Source organism: Paroedura picta, chromosome 7 (genome assembly GCF_049243985.1).
Source record: "Paroedura picta isolate Pp20150507F chromosome 7, Ppicta_v3.0, whole genome shotgun sequence".
Lineage (NCBI taxonomy): Eukaryota > Metazoa > Chordata > Lepidosauria > Squamata > Gekkonidae > Paroedura > Paroedura picta.
The window spans coordinates 116,749,495-116,769,188 of record NC_135375.1 but is presented as its reverse complement, the minus strand read 5'-3'; positions in this window follow the sequence as shown (position 1 = coordinate 116,769,188).

Genomic DNA, 19,694 nt, shown 5'->3' with positions numbered 1-19,694 from the left:
CCAGGCAACAGAGGTGAGCTCTTTGTGATGTCATGTCCGTTGCTCTCCACTTCCTCTGTGGAGGTAGGCCCACTGTCTGACATATAATGTTTTTAGAGATCCCCCCCCCCCATAACAAGGCCTGTAAGCGGCATCCCTTCCTCTCCAGGCAACAGAGGTGAGCTCTTTGTGATGTCATGTCCGTTGCTCTCCACTTTCTCTGTGGAGGTAGGCCCACTGTCTGACTTATAATGTTTTTAGAGATTCTCCCCCCCCCCCATACCAAGTCCAGTAAGCGGCATCCCTTCCTCTCCAGGCAACAGAGGTGAGCTGTTTGTGATGTCATGTCCGTTGCTCTCCACTTTCTCTGTGGAGGTAGGCCCACTGTCTGACTTATAATGTTTTGAGAGATTCCCGCCCCCCCCATGCCAAGGCCAGTAAGCGGCATCCCTTCCTCTCCAGGCAACAGAGGTGAGCTGTTTGTGATATCATGTCCGTTGCTCTACAGTTTCTCTGTGGAGGTTAGACCACTGTCTGACTTATAATGTTTTTAGAGATCCCCCCCCCCCATAACAAGGCCTGTAAGCGGCATCCCTTCCTCTCCAGGCAACAGAGGTGAGCTGTTTGTGATGTCATGTCTGTTGCTCTCCACTTTCTCTGTGGAGGTAGGCCCACTGTCTGACTTATAATGTTTTTAGAGATCCCCCCCTCCTTAACAAGGCCTGTAAGCGGCATCCCTTCCTCTCCAGGCAACAGAGGTGAGCTCTTTGTGATGCCATGTCCGTTGCTCTCCACTTCCTATGTGAAGGTAGGCCCACTGTCTGAATTATAATGTTTTTAGAGATCCCCCCCCCATAACAAGGCCTGTAAGCGGCATCCGTTCCTCTCCAGGGAACAGAGGTGAGCTGTTTGTGATGTCATGTCCGTTGCTCTCCACTTTCTCTGTGGAGGTAGGCCCACTGTCTGACTTATAATGTTTTGAGATATTCCCGCCCCCCCCATACCAAGGCCAGTAAGTGGCATCCCTTCCTCTCCAGGCAACAGAGGTGAGCTCTTTGTGATATCATGTCCGTTGCTCTACACTTTCTCTGTGGAGGTTGGACCACTGTCTGACTTATAATGTTTTTAGAGTCCCCCCCCCCTCCTTAACAAGGCCTGTAAGCGGCATCCCTTCCTCTCCAGGCAACAGAGGTGAGCTCTTTGTGATGTCATGTCCGTTGCTCTCCACTTCCTTTGTGAAGGTAGGCCCACTGTCTGAATTATAATGTTTTTAGAGATCCCCCCCCCCCCATAACAAGGCCTGTAAGAGGCATCCCTTCCTCTCCAGGCAACAGAGGTGAGCTCTTTGTGATGTCATGTCCGTTGCTCTCCACTTCCTCTGTGGAGGTAGGCCCACTGTCTGACATATAATGTTTTTAGAGATCCCCCCCCCCCATAACAAGGCCTGTAAGCGGCATCCCTTCCTCTCCAGGCAACAGAGGTGAGCTCTTTGTGATGTCATGTCCGTTGCTCTCCACTTTCTCTGTGGAGGTAGGCCCACTGTCTGACTTATAATGTTTTTAGAGATTCTCCCCCCCCCCCATACCAAGTCCAGTAAGAGGCATCCCTTCCTCTCCAGGCAACAGAGGTGAGCTCTTTGTGATGTCATGTCCGTTGCTCTCCACTTCCTCTGTGGAGGTAGGCCCACTGTCTGACATATAATGTTTTTAGAGATCCCCCCCCCCCATAACAAGGCCTGTAAGCGGCATCCCTTCCTCTCCAGGCAACAGAGGTGAGCTCTTTGTGATGTCATGTCCGTTGCTCTCCACTTTCTCTGTGAAGGTAGGCCCACTGTCTGACTTATAATGTTTTTAGAGATTCTCCCCCCCCCCCATACCAAGTCCAGTAAGCGGCATCCCTTCCTCTCCAGGCAACAGAGGTGAGCTGTTTGTGATGTCATGTCCGTTGCTCTCCACTTTCTCTGTGGAGGTAGGCCCACTGTCTGACTTATAATGTTTTGAGAGATTCCCGCCCCCCCCATGCCAAGGCCAGTAAGCGGCATCCCTTCCTCTCCAGGCAACAGAGGTGAGCTGTTTGTGATATCATGTCCGTTGCTCTACAGTTTCTCTGTGGAGGTTAGACCACTGTCTGACTTATAATGTTTTTAGAGTCCCCCCCCCTCCTTAACAAGGCCTGTAAGCGGCATCCCTTCCTCTCCAGGCAACAGAGGTGAGCTCTTTGTGATGTCATGTCCGTTGCTCTCCACTTCCTCTGTGAAGGTAGGCCCACTGTCTGAATTATAATGTTTTTAGAGATCCCCCCCCCCATAACAAGGCCTGTAAGAGGCATCCCTTCCTCTCCAGGCAACAGAGGTGAGCTCTTTGTGATGTCATGTCCGTTGCTCTCCACTTTCTCTGTGGAGGTAGGCCCACTCTCTGACTTATAATGTTTTTAGAGATTCCCCCCCCCCCATACCAAGGCCTGTAAGCGGCATCCCTTCCTCTCCAGGCAACAGAGGTGAGCTGTTTGTGATGTCATGTCCGTTGCTCTCCACTTTCTCTGTGGAGGTTGGACCACTGTCTGACTTATAATGTTTTTAGAGATCCCCCCCCCCATAACAAGGCCTGTAAGCGGCATCCCTTCCTCTCCAGACAACAGAGGTGAGCTCTTTGTGATGTCATGTCCGTTGCTCTCCATTTTCTCTGTGGAGGTAGGCCCACTGTCTGACTCATAATGTTTTTATAGATCCCCCCCCCATAACAAGGCCAGTAAGCGGCATCCCTTCCTCTCCAGGCAACAGAGGTGAGCTCTTTGTGATGTCATGTCCGTTGCTCTACACTTTCTCGGTGGAGGTAAGCCCACTGTCTGAATTATAATGTTTTTAGAGATCCCCCCCCCCATAACAAGGCCTGTAAGAGGCTTCCCTTCCTCTCCAGGCAACAGAGGAGAGCTCTTTGTGATGTCATGTCCGTTGCTCTCCACTTTCTCTGTGGAGGTAGGCCCACTCTCTGACTTATAATGTTTTTAGAGATTCCCCCCCCCCATACCAAGGCCAGTAAGCGGCATCCCTTCCTCTCCAGGCAACAGAGGTGAGCTGTTTGTGATGTCATGTCCGTTGCTCTCCACTTTCTCTGTGGAGGTTGGACCACTGTCTGACTTATAATGTTTTTAGAGATCCCCCCCCCCATAACAAGGCCTGTAAGCGGCATCCCTTCCTCTCCAGGCAACAGAGGTGAGCTGTTTGTGATGTCATGTCTGTTGCTCTCCACTTTCTCTGTGGAGGTAGGCCCACTGTCTGACTTATAATGTTTTTAGAGATCCCCCCCTCCTTAACAAGGCCTGTAAGCGGCATCCCTTCCTCTCCAGGCAACAGAGGTGAGCTCTTTGTGATGCCATGTCCGTTGCTCTCCACTTCCTATGTGAAGGTAGGCCCACTGTCTGAATTATAATGTTTTTAGAGATCCCCCCCCCATAACAAGGCCTGTAAGCGGCATCCGTTCCTCTCCAGGGAACAGAGGTGAGCTGTTTGTGATGTCATGTCCGTTGCTCTCCACTTTCTCTGTGGAGGTAGGCCCACTGTCTGACTTATAATGTTTTGAGATATTCCCGCCCCCCCCATACCAAGGCCAGTAAGTGGCATCCCTTCCTCTCCAGGCAACAGAGGTGAGCTCTTTGTGATATCATGTCCGTTGCTCTACACTTTCTCTGTGGAGGTTGGACCACTGTCTGACTTATAATGTTTTTAGAGTCCCCCCCCCCTCCTTAACAAGGCCTGTAAGCGGCATCCCTTCCTCTCCAGGCAACAGAGGTGAGCTCTTTGTGATGTCATGTCCGTTGCTCTCCACTTCCTTTGTGAAGGTAGGCCCACTGTCTGAATTATAATGTTTTTAGAGATCCCCCCCCCCCCATAACAAGGCCTGTAAGAGGCATCCCTTCCTCTCCAGGCAACAGAGGTGAGCTCTTTGTGATGTCATGTCCGTTGCTCTCCACTTCCTCTGTGGAGGTAGGCCCACTGTCTGACATATAATGTTTTTAGAGATCCCCCCCCCCCATAACAAGGCCTGTAAGCGGCATCCCTTCCTCTCCAGGCAACAGAGGTGAGCTCTTTGTGATGTCATGTCCGTTGCTCTCCACTTTCTCTGTGGAGGTAGGCCCACTGTCTGACTTATAATGTTTTTAGAGATTCTCCCCCCCCCCATACCAAGTCCAGTAAGAGGCATCCCTTCCTCTCCAGGCAACAGAGGTGAGCTCTTTGTGATGTCATGTCCGTTGCTCTCCACTTCCTCTGTGGAGGTAGGCCCACTGTCTGACATATAATGTTTTTAGAGATCCCCCCCCCCCATAACAAGGCCTGTAAGCGGCATCCCTTCCTCTCCAGGCAACAGAGGTGAGCTCTTTGTGATGTCATGTCCGTTGCTCTCCACTTTCTCTGTGGAGGTAGGCCCACTGTCTGACTTATAATGTTTTTAGAGATTCTCCCCCCCCCCCATACCAAGTCCAGTAAGCGGCATCCCTTCCTCTCCAGGCAACAGAGGTGAGCTGTTTGTGATGTCATGTCCGTTGCTCTCCACTTTCTCTGTGGAGGTAGGCCCACTGTCTGACTTATAATGTTTTGAGAGATTCCCGCCCCCCCCATGCCAAGGCCAGTAAGCGGCATCCCTTCCTCCCCAGGCAACAGAGGTGAGCTGTTTGTGATATCATGTCCGTTGCTCTACAGTTTCTCTGTGGAGGTTAGACCACTGTCTGACTTATAATGTTTTTAGAGTCCCCCCCCCTCCTTAACAAGGCCTGTAAGCGGCATCCCTTCCTCTCCAGGCAACAGAGGTGAGCTCTTTGTGATGTCATGTCCGTTGCTCTCCACTTCCTCTGTGAAGGTAGGCCCACTGTCTGAATTATAATGTTTTTAGAGATCCCCCCCCCATAACAAGGCCTGTAAGAGGCATCCCTTCCTCTCCAGGCAACAGAGGTGAGCTCTTTGTGATGTCATGTCCGTTGCTCTCCACTTTCTCTGTGGAGGTAGGCCCACTCTCTGACTTATAATGTTTTTAGAGATTCCCCCCCCCCATACCAAGGCCTGTAAGCGGCATCCCTTCCTCTCCAGGCAACAGAGGTGAGCTGTTTGTGATGTCATGTCCGTTGCTCTCCACTTTCTCTGTGGAGGTTGGACCACTGTCTGACTTATAATGTTTTTAGAGATCCCCCCCCCCCATAACAAGGCCTGTAAGCGGCATCCCTTCCTCTCCAGACAACAGAGGTGAGCTCTTTGTGATGTCATGTCCGTTGCTCTCCATTTTCTCTGTGGAGGTAGGCCCACTGTCTGACTCATAATGTTTTTATAGATCCCCCCCCATAACAAGGCCAGTAAGCGGCATCCCTTCCTCTCCAGGCAACAGAGGTGAGCTCTTTGTGATGTCATGTCCGTTGCTCTACACTTTCTCTGTGGAGGTAAGCCCACTGTCTGAATTATAATGTTTTTAGAGATCCCCCCCCCCCATAACAAGGCCTGTAAGAGGCTTCCCTTCCTCTCCAGGCAACAGAGGAGAGCTCTTTGTGATGTCATGTCCGTTGCTCTCCACTTTCTCTGTGGAGGTAGGCCCACTCTCTGACTTATAATGTTTTTAGAGATTCCCCCCCCCCATACCAAGGCCAGTAAGCGGCATCCCTTCCTCTCCAGGCAACAGAGGTGAGCTGTTTGTGATGTCATGTCCGTTGCTCTCCACTTTCTCTGTGGAGGTTGGACCACTGTCTGACTTATAATGTTTTTAGAGATCCCCCCCCCCATAACAAGGCCTGTAAGCGGCATCCCTTCCTCTCCAGGCAACAGAGGTGAGCTGTTTGTGATGTCATGTCTGTTGCTCTCCACTTTCTCTGTGGAGGTAGGCCCACTGTCTGACTTATAATGTTTTTAGAGATCCCCCCCTCCTTAACAAGGCCTGTAAGCGGCATCCCTTCCTCTCCAGGCAACAGAGGTGAGCTCTTTGTGATGCCATGTCCGTTGCTCTCCACTTCCTATGTGAAGGTAGGCCCACTGTCTGAATTATAATGTTTTTAGAGATCCCCCCCCCATAACAAGGCCTGTAAGCGGCATCCGTTCCTCTCCAGGGAACAGAGGTGAGCTGTTTGTGATGTCATGTCCGTTGCTCTCCACTTTCTCTGTGGAGGTAGGCCCACTGTCTGACTTATAATGTTTTGAGATATTCCCGCCCCCCCCATACCAAGGCCAGTAAGTGGCATCCCTTCCTCTCCAGGCAACAGAGGTGAGCTCTTTGTGATATCATGTCCGTTGCTCTACACTTTCTCTGTGGAGGTTGGACCACTGTCTGACTTATAATGTTTTTAGAGTCCCCCCCCCCTCCTTAACAAGGCCTGTAAGCGGCATCCCTTCCTCTCCAGGCAACAGAGGTGAGCTCTTTGTGATGTCATGTCCGTTGCTCTCCACTTCCTTTGTGAAGGTAGGCCCACTGTCTGAATTATAATGTTTTTAGAGATCCCCCCCCCCCCATAACAAGGCCTGTAAGAGGCATCCCTTCCTCTCCAGGCAACAGAGGTGAGCTCTTTGTGATGTCATGTCCGTTGCTCTCCACTTTCTCTGTGGAGGTAGGCCCACTCTCTGACTTATAATGTTTTTAGAGATTCCCCCCCCCCCATACCAAGGCCAGTAAGCGGCATCCCTTCCTCTCCAGGCAACAGAGGTGAGCTGTTTTTGATGTCATGTCCGTTGCTCTCCACTTTCTCTGTGGAGGTTGGACCACTGTCTGACTTATAATGTTTTTAGAGATCCCCCCATAACAAGGCCTGTAAGCGGCATCCCTTCCTCTCCAGGCAACAGAGGTGAGCTCTTTGTGATGTCATGTCCATTGCTCTCCACTTTCTCTGTGGAGGTAAGCCCACTGTCTGACTTATAATGTTTTTAGAGATCCCCCCCCTCCTTAACAAGGCCTGTAAGCAGCATCCCTTCCTCTCCAGGCAACAGAGGTGAGCTCTTTGTGATGTCATATCCGTTGCTCTCCACATTCTCTATGGAGGTAGGCCCACTGTCTGACTTATAATGTTTTTAGAGTTCCCGCCCCCCCATAACAAGGCCTGTAAGCGGCATCCCTTCCTCTCCAGGCAACAGAGGTGAGCTGTTTGTGATGTCATGTCCGTTGCTCTCCACTTTCTCTGTGGAGGTTGGACCACTGTCTGACTTATAATGTTTTTAGAGATCCCCCCCCCCCATACCAAGGCCAGTAAGCGGCATCCCTTCCTCTCCAGGCAACAGAGGTGAGCTCTTTGTGATGTCATATCCGTTGCTCTACACTTTCTCTGTGGAGGTTGGACCACTGTCTGACTTATAATGTTTTTAGAGATCCCCCCCCCCATAACAAGGCCTGTAAGCGGCATCCCTTCCTCTCCAGGCAACAGAGGTGAGCTCTTTGTGATGTCATGTGCGTTGCTCTCCACTTCCTCTGTGAAGGTAGGCCCACTGTCTGAATTATAATGTTTTTAGAGATCCCCCCCCCCATAACAAGGCCTGTAAACGGCATCCCTTCCTCTCTAGGCAACAGAGGTGAGCTCTTTGTGATGTCATGTCCGTTGCTCTCCACTTCCTCTGTGGAGGTAGGCCCACAGTCTGACTTATAATGTTTTTAGAGATTCTCCCCCCCCCATACCAAGTCCAGTAAGCGGCATCCCTTCCTCTCCAGGCAACAGAGGTGAGCTGTTTGTGATGTCATGTCCGTTGCTCTCCACTTTCTCTGTGGAGGTAGGCCCACTGTCTGACTTATAATGTTTTGAGAGATTCCCGCCCCCCCCCATACCAAGGCCAGTAAGCGGCATCCCTTCCTCTCCAGGCAACAGAGGTGAGCTGTTTGTGATGTCATGTCCGTTGCTCTCCACTTTCTCTGTGGAGGTAGGCCCACTGTCTGACTTATAATGTTTTGAGAGATTCCCGCCCCCCCCCATACCAAGGCCAGTAAGCGGCATCCCTTCCTCTCCAGGCAACAGAGGTGAGCTGTTTGTGATATCATGTCCGTTGCTCTACACTTTCTCTGTGGAGGTTGGACCACTGTCTGACTTATAATGTTTTTAGAGTCCCCCCCCCTCCTTAACAAGGCCTGTAAGCGGCATCCCTTCCTCTCCAGGCAACAGAGGTGAGCTGTTTGTGATGTCATGTCCGTTGCTCTCCACTTCCTCTGTGAAGGTAGGCCCACTGTCTGAATTATAATGTTTTTAGAGATCCCCCCCCCCATAACAAGGCCTGTAAGAGGCATCCCTTCCTCTCCAGGCAACAGAGGTGAGCTCTTTGTGATGTCATGTCCGTAGCTCTCCACTTTCTCTGTGGAGGTAGGCCCACTCTCTGACTTATAATGTTTTTAGAGATTCCCCCCACCCCCATACCAAGGCCAGTAAGCGGCATCCCTTCCTCTCCAGGCAACAGAGGTGAGCTGTTTGTGATGTCATGTCCGTTGCTCTCCACTTTCTCTGTGGAGGTAGGCCCACTGTCTGACTTATAATGTTTTTAGAGATTCCCGCCCCCCCCCCATACCAAGGCCAGTAAGCGGCATCCCTTCCTCTCCAGGCAACAGAGGTGAGCTCTTTGTGATGTCATGTCCGTTGCTCTACACTTTCTCTGTGGAGGTAAGCCCACTGTCTGACTTATAATGTTTTTAGAGTTCCCGCCCCCCATAACAAGGCCTGTAAGCGGCATCCCTTCCTCTCCAGGCAACAGAGGTGAGCTGTTTGTGATGTCATGTCCGTTGCTCTCCACTTCCTCTGTGGAGGTAGGCCCACTGTCTGACTTATAATGTTTTTAGAGATCCCCCCCCCCATAACAAGGCCTGTAAGCGGCATCCCTTCCTCTCCAGGCAACAGAGGTGAGCTCTTTGTGATGTCATGTCCGTTGCTCTCCACTTTCTCTGTGGAGGTAGACCCACTGTCTGACTTATAATGTTTTTAGAGATTCTCCCCCCCCCCATACCAAGTCCAGTAAGCGGCATCCCTTCCTCTCCAGGCAACAGAGGTGAGCTGTTTGTGATGTCATGTCCGTTGCTCTCCACTTTCTCTGTGGAGGTAGGCCCACTGTCTGACTTATAATGTTTTGAGAGATTCCCGCCCCCCCCATACCAAGGCCAGTAAGCGGCATCCCTTTCTCTCCAGGCAACAGAGGTGAGCTCTTTGTGATATCATGTCCGTTGCTCTACACTTTCTCTGTGGAGGTTGGACCACTGTCTGACTTATAATGTTTTTAGAGTCCCCCCCCTCCTTAACAAGGCCTGTAAGCGGCATCCCTATCTCTCCAGGCAACAGAGGTGAGCTCTTTGTGATGTCATGTCCGTTGCTCTCCACTTCCTCTGTGAAGGTAGGCCCACTGTCTGAATTATAATGTTTTTAGAGATCCCCCCCCCCTGTAACAAGGCCTGTAAGAGGCATCCCTTCCTCTCCAGGCAACAGAGGTGAGCTCTTTGTGATGTCATGTCCGTTGCTCTCCACTTTCTCTGTGGAGGTAGGCCCACTCTCTGACTTATAATGTTTTTAGAGATTCCCCCCCCCCATACCAAGGCCAGTAAGCGGCATCCCTTCCTCACCAGGCAACAGAGGTGAGCTGTTTGTGATGTCATGTCCGTTGCTCTCCACTTTCTCTGTGGAGGTAGGCCCACTGCCTGACTTATAATGTTTTTAGAGATTCCCGCCCCCCCCCCATACCAAGGCCAGTAAGCGGCATCCCTTCCTCTCCAGGCAACAGAGGTGAGCTCTTTGTGATGTCATGTCCGTTGCTCTCCACTTTCTCTGTGGAGGTAGGCCCACTGTCTGACTTATAATGTTTTGAGAGATTCCCGCCCCCCCCATACCAAGGCCAGTAAGTGGCATCCCTTCCTCTCCAGGCAACAGAGGTGAGCTGTTTGTGATATCATGTCCGTTGCTCTACACTTTCTCTGTGGAGGTTGGACCACTGTCTGACTTATAATGTTTTTAGAGTCCCCCCCCTCCTTAACAAGGCCTGTAAGCGGCATCCCTTCCTCTCCAGGCAACAGAGGTGAGCTCTTTGTGATGTCATGTCCGTTGCTCTCCACTTCCTCTGTGAAGGTAGGCCCACTGTCTGAATGATAATGTTTTTAGAGATCCCCCCCCCCCTATAACAAGGCCTGTAAGAGGCATCCCTTCCTCTCCAGGCAACAGAGGTGAGCTCTTTGTGATGTCATGTTCGTTGCTCTCCACTTTCTCTGTGGAGGTAGGCCCACTCTCGGACTTATAATGTTTTTAGAGTTCCCGCCCCCCATAACAAGGCCTGTAAGCGGCATCCCTTCCTCTCCAGGCAACAGAGGTGAGCTGTTTGTGATGTCATGTCCATTGCTCTCCACTTTCTCTGGGGAGGTTGGACCACTGTCTGACTTATAATGTTTTTAGAGATCCCCCCCCCATACCAAGGCCAGTAAGCGGCATCCCTTCCTTTCCAGGCAACAGAGGTGAGCTCTTTGTGATGTCATGTCCGTTGCTCTCTACTTTCTCTGTGGAGGTTGGACCACTGTCTGACTTATATTGTTTTTAGAGATCCCCCCCCCCATAACAAGGCCTGTAAGCGGCATCACTTCCTCTCCAGGCAACAGAGGTGAGCTCTTTGTGATGTCATGTCCGTTGCTCTCCACTTTCTCTGTGGAGGTAGGCCCACTGTCTGAATTATATTGTTTTTAGAGATCCCCCCCCATTACAAGGCCTGTAAGCGGCATCCCATCCTCTCCAGGCAACAGAGGTGAGCTCTTAGTGATGTCATGTCCGTTGCTCTCCACTTTCTCTGTGGAGGTTGGACCAGTGTCTGACTTATAATGTTTTTAGAGATCCCCCACCCCCATAACAAGGCCTGTAAGCGGCATCCCTTCCTCTCCAGGCAACAGAGGTGAGCTCTTAGTGATGTCATGTCCATTGCTCTCCACTTTCCCTGTGGAGGTTGGACCACTGTCTGACTTATAATGTTTTTAGAGATCCCCCCCCCCATAATAAGGCCTGTAAGCGGCATCCCTTCCTCTCCAGGCAACAGAGGTGAGCTCTTTGTGATGTCATGTCCGTTGCCCTCCACTTTCTCTGTGGAGGTAAGCCCACTGTCTGCCTTATAATGTCTTTAGAGTCCCCCCCCCCCTAAACAAGGCCTGTAAGCGGCATCCCTTCCTCTCCAGGCAACAGAGGTGAGTTCTTTGTGATGTCATGTCCGTTGCTCTCCACTTTCTCTGTGGAGGTAGGCCCACTGTCTGACTTATAATGTTTTTAGAGATCCCCCCCCCCATAACAAGGCCTGTAAGCGGCATACCTTCCTCTCCAGGCAACAGAGGTGAGCTCTTTGTGATGTCATGTCCGTTGCTCTCCACTTTCTCTGTGGAGGTAGGCCCACTGTCTGACTCATAATGTTTTTAGAGATTGCCGCCCCCCCCCCCTTAACAAGGCCTGTAAGCGGCATCCCTTCCTCTCCAGGCAACAGAGGTGAGCTCTTAGTGATGTCATGTCCGTTGCTCTCCACTTTCTCTGTGGAGGTAGGCCCACTGTCTGACTCATAATGTTTTTAAAGATTCCCGACCACCCCCCCATACCAAGGCCAGTAAGCGGCATCCCTTCCTTTCCAGGCAACAGAGGTGAGCTCTTAGTGATGTCATGTCCGTTGCTCTCCACTTTCTCTGTGGAGGTTGGACCACTGTCTGACTTATAATGTTTTTAGAGATCCCCCCCCCCATAACAAGGCCTGTAAGCGGCATCCCTTCCTCTCCAGGCAACAGAGGTGAGCTGTTTGTGATGTCATGTCCGTTGCTCTCCACTTTCTCTGTGGAGGTAGGCCCACTGTCTGACTTATAATGTTTTGAGAGATTCCCGCCCCCCCCCCCCCATACCAAGGCCAGTAAGCGGCATCCCTTCCTCTCCAGGCAACAGAGGTGAGCTGTTTGTGATATCATGTCCGTTGCTCTACACTTTCTCTGTGGAGGTTGGACCACTGTCTGACTTATAATGTTTTTAGAGTCCCCCCCCCTCCTTAACAAGGCCTGTAAGCGGCATCCCTTCCTCTCCAGGCAACAGAGGTGAGCTGTTTGTGATGTCATGTCCGTTGCTCTCCACTTCCTCTGTGAAGGTAGGCCCACTGTCTGAATTATAATGTTTTTAGAGATCCCCCCCCCCATAACAAGGCCTGTAAGAGGCATCCCTTCCTCTCCAGGCAACAGAGGTGAGCTCTTTGTGATGTCATGTCCGTAGCTCTCCACTTTCTCTGTGGAGGTAGGCCCACTCTCTGACTTATAATGTTTTTAGAGATTCCCCCCCCCCATACCAAGGCCAGTAAGCGGCATCCCTTCCTCTCCAGGCAACAGAGGTGAGCTGTTTGTGATGTCATGTCCGTTGCTCTCCACTTTCTCTGTGGAGGTAGGCCCACTGTCTGACTTGTAATGTTTTTAGAGATTCCCGCCCCCCCCCCCATACCAAGGCCTGTAAGCGGCATCCCTTCCTCTCCAGGCAACAGAGGTGAGCTCTTTGTGATGTCATATCCGTTGCTCTCCACATTCTCTATGGAGGTAGGCCCACTGTCTGACTTATAATGTTTTTAGAGTTCCCGCCCCCCATAACAAGGCCTGTAAGCGGCATCCCTTCCTCTCCAGGCAACAGAGGTGAGCTGTTTGTGATGTCATGTCCGTTGCTCTCCACTTTCTCTGGGGAGGTTGGACCACTGTCTGACTTATAATGTTTTTAGAGATCCCCCCCCCCCATACCAAGGCCAGTAAGCGGCATCCCTTCCTCTCCAGGCAACAGAGGTGAGCTCTTTGTGATGTCATGTCCGTTGCTCTACACTTTCTCTGTGGAGGTTGGACCACTGTCTGACTTATCATGTTTTTAGAGATCCCCCCCCCCCATAACAAGGCCTGTAAGCGGCATCCCTTCCTCTCCGGGGAACAGAGGTGAGCTCTTAGTGATGTCATGTCCGTTGCTCTCCACTTTCTCTGTGGAGGTTGGACCACTGTCTGACGTAAAATGTTTTTAGAGTCCCCCCCCCATAACAAGGCCAGTAAGCGGCATCCCTTCCTCCCCAGGCAACAGAGGTGAGCTGTTTGTGATGTCATGTCCGTTGCTCTCCACTTTCTCTGTGGAGGTAGGCCCACTGTCTGACTTATAATGTTTTTAGAGAGATCCGCCCCCCCCATAACAAGGCCTGTAAGAGGCATCCCTTCCTCTCCAGGCAACAGAGGTGAGCTCTTTGTGATGTCATGTCCGTTGCTCTCCACTTTCTCTGTGGAGGTTGGACCACTGTCTGACGTAAAATGTTTTTAGAGATCCCCCCCCCCATAACAAGGCCTGTAAGCGGCATCCCTTCCTCTCCAGGCAACAGAGGTGAGCTCTTTGTGATGTCATGTCCGTTGCTCTCCACTTTCTCTGTGGAGGTAGGCCCACTGTCTGACTTATAATGTTTTGAGAGATTCCCGCCCCCCCCATACCAAGGCCAGTAAGCGGCATCCCTTCCTCTCCAGGCAACAGAGGTGAGCTGTTTGTGATATCATGTCCGTTGCTCTACACTTTCTCTGTGGAGGTTGGACCACTGTCTGACTTATAATGTTTTTAGTGTCCCCCCCCTCCTTAACAAGGCCTGTAAGCGGCATCCCTTCCTCTCCAGGCAACAGAGGTGAGCTCTTTGTGATGTCATGTCCGTTGCTCTCCACTTCCTCTGTGAAGGTAGGCCCACTGTCTGAATTATAATGTTTTTAGAGATCCCCCCCCCCTATAACAAGGCCTGTAAGAGGCATCCCTTCCTCTCCAGGCAACAGAGGTGAGCTCTTTGTGATGTCATGTCCGTTGCTCTCCACTTTCTCTGTGGAGGTAGGCCCACTCTCTGACTTATAATGTTTTTAGAGTTCCCGCCCCCCATAACAAGGCCTGTAAGCGGCATCCCTTCCTCTCCAGGCAACAGAGGTGAGCTGTTTGTGATGTCATGTCCATTGCTCTCCACTTTCTCTGGGGAGGTTGGACCACTGTCTGACTTATAATGTTTTTAGAGATCCCCCTCCCATACCAAGGCCAGTAAGCGGCATCCCTTCCTTTCCAGGCAACAGAGGTGAGCTCTTTGTGATGTCATGTCCGTTGCTCTCTACTTTCTCTGTGGAGGTTGGACCACTGTCTGACTTATATTGTTTTTAGAGATCCCCCCCCCATAACAAGGCCTGTAAGCGGCATCACTTCCTCTCCAGGCAACAGAGGTGAGCTCTTTGTGATGTCATGTCCGTTGCTCTCCACTTTCTCTGTGGAGGTAGGCCCACTGTCTGAATTATATTGTTTTTAGAGATCCCCCCCCATTACAAGGCCTGTAAGCGGCATCCCATCCTCTCCAGGCAACAGAGGTGAGCTCTTAGTGATGTCATGTCCGTTGCTCTCCACTTTCCCTGTGGAGGTTGGACCACTGTCTGACTTATAATGTTTTTAGAGATCCCCCCTACCATAATAAGGCCTGTAAGCGGCATCCCTTCCTCTCCAGGCAACAGAGGTGAGCTCTTTGTGATGTCATGTCCGTTGCCCTCCACTTTCTCTGTGGAGGTAAGCCCACAGTCTGCCTTATAATGTCTTTAGAGTCCCCCCCCCCTAAACAAGGCCTGTAAGCGGCATCCCTTCCTCTCCAGGCAACAGAGGTGAGCTCTTAGTGATGTCATGTCCGTTGCTCTCCACTTTCTCTGTGGAGGTAGGCCCACTGTCTGACTTATAATGTTTTTAGAGATCCCCCCCCCATAACAAGGCCTGTAAGTGGCATACCTTCCTCTCCAGGCAACAGAGGTGAGCTCTTTGTGATGTCATGTCCGTTGCTCTCCACTTTCTCTGTGGAGGTAGGCCCACTGTCTGACTCATAATGTTTTTAGAGATTCCCGCCCCCCCCCCCCCCTTAACAAGGCCTGTAAGCGGCATCCCTTCCTCTCCAGGCAACAGAGGTGAGCTCTTAGTGATGTCATGTCCGTTGCTCTCCACTTTCTCTGTGGAGGTAGGCCCACTGTCTGACTCATAATGTTTTTAAAGATTCCCGACCACCCCCCCATACCAAGGCCAGTAAGCGGCATCCCTTCCTTTCCAGGCAACAGAGGTGAGCTCTTAGTGATGTCATGTCCGTTGCTCTCCACTTTCTCTGTGGAGGTTGGACCACTGTCTGACTTATAATGTTTTTAGAGATCCCCCCCCCCATAACAAGGCCTGTAAGCGGCATCCCTTCCTCTCCAGGCAACAGAGGGGAGCTCTTTGTGATGTCATGTCCGTTGCTCTCCACATTCTCTATGGAGGTAGGCCCACTGTCTGACTTATAATGTTTTTAGAGTTCCCGCCCCCCATAACAAGGCCTGTAAGCGGCATCCCTTCCTCTCCAGGCAACAGAGGTGAGCTGTTTGTGATGTCATGTCCGTTGCTCTCTACTTTCTCTGGGGAGGTTGGACCACTGTCTGACTTATAATGTTTTTAGAGATCCCCCCCCCATAACAAGGCCTGTAAGCGGCATCCCTTCCTCTCCGGAGAACAGAGGTGAGCTCTTAGTGATGTCATGTCCGTTGCTCTCCACTTTCTCTGTGGAGGTTGGACCACTGTCTGACTTATAATGTTTTTAGAGTCCCCCCCCCATAACAAGGCCAGTAAGCGGCTTCCCTTCCTCTCCAGGCCACAGAGGTGAGCACTTTGTGATATCATGTCCGTTGCTCTACACTTTCTCTGTGGAGTTTGGACCACTGTCTGACTTATAATGTTTTTAGAGATCCCCCCCCCCATAACAAGGCCTGTAAGCGGCATCCCTTCCTCTCCAGGGAACAGAGGTGAGCTCTTTGTGATGTCATGTCCGTGGCTCTCCACTGTCTCTGTGGAGGTTGGACCACTGTCTGACTTATATTGTTTTTAGAGATCCCCCCCCCATAACAAGGCCTGTAAGCGGCATCACTTCCTCTGCAGGCAACAGAGGTGAGCTCTTTGTGATGTCATGTCCATTGCTCTCCACTTTCTCTGTGGAGGTAGGCCCACTGTCTGAATTATATTGTTTTTAGAGATCCCCCCCCCATAACAAGGCCTGTAAGCGGCATCCCTTCCTCTCCAGGCAACAGAGGTGAGCTCTTAGTGATGTCATGACCGTTGCTCTCCACTTTCTCTGGGGAGGTTGGACCACTGTCTGACTTATAATGTTTTTAGAGATCCCCCCCCCATACCAAGGCCAGTAAGCGGCATCCCTTCCTCTCCAGGCAACAGAGGTGAGCTCTTTGTGATGTCATGTCCGTTGCTCTATACTTTCTCTGTGGAGGTTGGACCACTGTCTGACTTATATTGTTTTTAGAGATCCCCCCCCCATAACAAGGCCTGTAAGCGGCATCACTTCCTCTCCAGGCAACAGAGGTGAGCTCTTTGTGATGTCATGTCCGTTGCTCTCCACTTTCTCTGTGGAGGTAGGCCCACTGTCTGAATTATATTGTTTTTAGAGATCCCCCCCCATAACAAGGCCTGTAAGCGGCATCCCTTCCTCTCCAGGCAACAGAGGTGAGCTCTTAGTGATGTCATGTCCGTTGCTCTCCACTTTCTCTGTGGAGGTTGGACCACTGTCTGACATAATGTTTTTAGAGATCCCCCACCCCCATAACAAGGCCTGTAAGCGGCATCCCTTCCTCTCCAGGCAACAGAGGTGAGCTCTTAGTGATGTCATGTCCATTGCTCTCCACTTTCTCTGTGGAGGTTGGACCACTGTCTGACTTACAATGTTTTTAGAGATCCCCCCCCCCCATAACAAGGCCTGTAAGCGGCATCCCTTCCTCTCCAGGCAACAGAGGTGAGCTCTTTGTGATGTCATGTCCGTTACTCTCCAGTTTCTCTGTGGAGGTAAGCCCACTGTCTGCCTTATAATGTCTTTAGAGTCCCCCCCCCTTAACAAGGCCTGTAAGCGGCATCCCTTCCTCTCCAGGCAACAGAGGTGAGCTCTTAGTGATGTCATGTCCGTTGCTCTCCACTTTCTCTGTGGAGGTAGGCCCACTGTCTGACTTCTAATGTTTTGAGAGATTCCCGCCCCCCCCATACCAAGGCCTGTAAGCGGCATCCCTTCCTCTCCAGGGAACAGAGGTGAGCTCTTTGTGATGTCATGTCCGTTGCTCTCCACTTTCTCTGTGGAGGTTGGACCACTGTCTGACTTATATTGTTTTTAGAGATCCCCCCCCCATAACAAGGCCTGTAAGCGGCATCACTTCCTCTCCAGGCAACAGAGGTGAGCTCTTTGTGATGTCATGTCCATTGCTCTCCACTTTCTCTGTGGAGGTAGGCCCACTGTCTGAATTATATTGTTTTTAGAGATCCCCCCCCCATAACAAGGCCTGTAAGCGGCATCCCTTCCTCTCCAGGCAACAGAGGTGAGCTCTTAGTGATGTCATGACCGTTGCTCTCCACTTTCTCTGGGGAGGTTGGACCACTGTCTGACTTATAATGTTTTTAGAGATCCCCCCCCCATACCAAGGCCAGTAAGCGGCATCCCTTCCTCTCCAGGCAACAGAGGTGAGCTCTTTGTGATGTCATGTCCGTTGCTCTATACTTTCTCTGTGGAGGTTGGACCACTGTCTGACTTATATTGTTTTTAGAGATCCCCCCCCCATAACAAGGCCTGTAAGCGGCATCACTTCCTCTCCAGGCAACAGAGGTGAGCTCTTTGTGATGTCATGTCCGTTGCTCTCCACTTTCTCTGTGGAGGTAGGCCCACTGTCTCAATTATATTGTTTTTAGAGATCCCCCCCCATAACAAGGCCTGTAAGCGGCATCCCTTCCTCTCCAGGCAACAGAGGTGAGCTCTTAGTGATGTCATGTCCGTTGCTCTCCACTTTCTCTGTGGAGGTTGGACCACTGTCTGACATAATGTTTTTAGAGATCCCCCACCCCCATAACAAGGCCTGTAAGCGGCATCCCTTCCTCTCCAGGCAACAGAGGTGAGCTCTTAGTGATGTCATGTCCATTGCTCTCCACTTTCTCTGTGGAGGTTGGACCACTGTCTGACTTACAATGTTTTTAGAGATCCCCCCCCCCATAACAAGGCCTGTAAGCGGCATCCCTTCCTCTCCAGGCAACAGAGGTGAGCTCTTTGTGATGTCATGTCCGTTGCTCTCCACTTTCTCTGTGGAGGTAAGCCCACTGTCTGCCTTATAATGTCTTTAGAGTCCCCCCCCCCTTAACAAGGCCTGTAAGCGGCATCCCTTCCTCTCCAGGCAACAGAGGTGAGCTCTTAGTGATGTCATGTCCGTTGCTCTCCACTTTCTCTGTGGAGGTAGGCCCACTGTCTGACTTCTAATGTTTTTAGAGATCCCCCCCCCCCCATAACAAGGCCTGTATGCGGCATCCCTTCCTCTCCAGGCAACAGAGGTGAGCTCTTTGTGATGACATGTCCGTTGCTCTCCACTTTCTCTGTGGAGGTAGGCCCACTGTCTGACTCATAATGTTTTTAGAGATTCCCGCCCCCCCCCCATACCAAGTCCAGTTAGCGGCATCCCTTCCTTTCCAGGCAACAGAGGTGAGATCTTGGTGATGTCATGTCCGTTGCTCTCCACTTTCTCTGTGGAGGTTGGACCACTGTCTGACTTATAATGTTTTTAGAGATCCCCCCCCCCATAACAAGGCCAGTAAACGGCTTCCCTTCCCCTCCAGGCCACAGAGGTGAGCTCTTTGTGATGTCATTTCCGTTGCACTCCACTTTCTCTGTGGAAGTAGGCCCACTGTCTGAATTATAATGTTTTTAGAGACCCCCCCCCCATAACAAGGCCTGTAAGCGGCATCCCTTCCTCTCCAGGCAACAGAGGTGAGCTCTTAGTGATGTCATGTCCGTTGCTCTCCACTTTCTCTGTGGAGGTTGGACCACTGTCTGACTTATAATGTTTTTAGAGATTCCCCCCCCGCATAACAAGGCCTGTAAGCGGCATCCCTTCCTCTCCAGGCAACAGAGGTGAGCTCTTTGTGATGTCATGTCCGTTGCTCTCCAATTTCTCTGTGGAGGTAAGCCCACTGTCTGCCTTATAATGTCTTTAGAGTCCCCCCCCTCCTTAACAAGGCCTGTAAGCGGCATCCCTTCCTCTCCAGGCAACAGAGGTGAGCTCTTAGTGATGTCATGTCCGTTGCTCTCCACTTTCTCTGTGGAGGTTGGACCACTGTCTGAATTATAATGTTTTTAGAGATCCCCCCCCCATAACAAGGCCAGTAAGTGGCATCTTTTCCTCTCCAGGCAACAGAGGTGAGCTGTTAGTGATGTCATCTCCGTTGCTCTCCACTTTCTCTGTGGAGGTAGGCCCACTTTCTGAATTATAATGGTTTTAGAGATCCCCCCCCCATAACAAGGCCTGTAAGCGGCATCCCTTCCTCTCCAGGCAACAGAGGTGAGCTCTTAGTGATGTCATCTCCGTTGCTCTCCACTTTCTCTGTGGAGGTAGGCCCACTGTCTGAATTATAATGTTTTTAGAGATCCCCCCCCCCCATAACAAGGCTTGTAAGCGGCATCCCTTCTTCTCCAGGCAACAGAGGTGAGCTCTTAGTGATGTCATGTCCGTTGCTCTCCACTTTCTCTGTGGAGGTAAGCCCACTGTCTGACTTATAATGTTTTTAGAGATCCCCCCCCATAACAAGGCCACTAAGCGGCATCCCTTCTTCTACAGGCAACAGAGGTGAGCTCTTAGTGATGTCATCTCCGTTGCTCTCCACTTTCTCTGTGGAGGTAAGCCCACTGTCTTACTTATAATGTTTTTAGAGATCCTCCCGCCCATACCTAGGCC